The sequence below is a fragment of the Apus apus genome, chromosome 10 (assembly GCF_020740795.1).
Source record: "Apus apus isolate bApuApu2 chromosome 10, bApuApu2.pri.cur, whole genome shotgun sequence".
NCBI lineage: Eukaryota > Metazoa > Chordata > Aves > Apodiformes > Apodidae > Apus > Apus apus.
The window spans coordinates 214,532-215,856 of NC_067291.1; the positions used below are offsets into that span (position 1 = coordinate 214,532).

Below are 1,325 nucleotides of genomic sequence, written 5' to 3' on the forward strand. Positions count from 1 at the left end.
TGCCCAGGTTAGCACCGCCCTTTTGTTCCTTTTTTTTACTCCAATCAACTGGTTCTCCGTTCTGTCTCGCCCAGCACCCGGTGGCGATCGCGCAGGGACCCGCAGGGCGCTCCCTGGATCCGCGCAAGCCAGGTGGGTGTGCGGGGGCCAGGCAAGAAACAAAACACACTGAGGAGAGAAAAAAAATGGAAACAACCCAAAAAGCATAGCTAGCAGAGGATGGTTTCGATCCATCGACCTCTGGGTTATGGGCCCAGCACGCTTCCGCTGCGCCACTCTGCTGCTTGTCTGGGTGCTTCCCCACTGCCTTTACAGCTCTAGCCCCCCCGCCTGTCCCGGCCTGCCCCAACCTCCGGCCCTGCGGGGCGATTTTCTGCCAGAGCTTGGCGACTTCGTCTCCCCCTACCCTTTTTTTTGTGCAGGTTTTCGTTGGTATTCGACCAAACCTCCCTGCCTACTACAGCCAGGGGGTAACCATCTAAACAGGGAAAAATACCCCTTTCACATTCCCATCCCTCTGCTTTGCCATCTTTGTGGTTCCCCAAAACACCTTCACCTCTCCCTCTTGCCTCTACTCCAACACCCCATAAATCATGCAGATGAGATGTTGCACCTCAGCCAGGCCCCAGCTGCTGCACTGAACTGCAGCCCCACACAAGCAGCTCTGGAGGACATGAGGATGAGGTGGTGAGAGGACATGGGCTTGGGAAGCAGACCAGGGGATGTGGCAGTAAGGGGGAGGTGCAGGGATGCAGCTGGAGCTCAGGCATGGGATGCAGCTCTGGGTCATTGACATGGAGTGCTCCTGAGCTTGGAGATGATCCCTGAATATCAAGCTCCTCTTCCCTCAAGGGCCTTATCCAATGGGACTGTATCAAGCAGGTCCCTAATGAGACCGAGGTTTGCTCTCCTTAAGTCTAATGTTGTGATCTTCATTTTTGCCTGGCTACCTATCCTCAGGGCTCTGAACTCTGAGTCACCACTTGCTCCTTCCTTTTGGTGGTCTTTCATAGCTAGGGTCAACTAGCCCGGATGGTTTATTTGAAAGCACATGCACCTCCTCCTCAGCTTTGAGGACAGTGAACCTGTTTAATTGTTGCAAACCTTCAGGTGGAGCCTTCTTCTTGCTGCTAGAATTCACCACCTTCCAGCCCTGGCCAACTTCATAGTTTCCTCTTACAATCTGCTAGGGACAGATTCTGTGTGTCACCTCACTCTACCTGAGGTCCAGGGATCTTGAAGTGTAGGGACTGAGAAGGTCCTGTCCAACTCTTTCTCACACTCTCTTGATGCTGCTTAGCCTGCAGATTTCAGGCTGTATCTCC

The 1,325-nt window shown here is 53.7% G+C and overlaps 1 non-coding gene across 1 annotated transcript; it reads right to left on the reverse strand.

Moving 5' to 3' along the window:
* Positions 1 to 210: 210 nt before the first annotated feature.
* Positions 211 to 282, reverse strand: TRNAM-CAU (transfer RNA methionine (anticodon CAU)). Its single transcript has one exon. It is a non-coding gene; the product is annotated as a tRNA-Met (tRNA).
* Between the last annotated feature and the right edge of the window lie 1,043 nt (positions 283 to 1,325).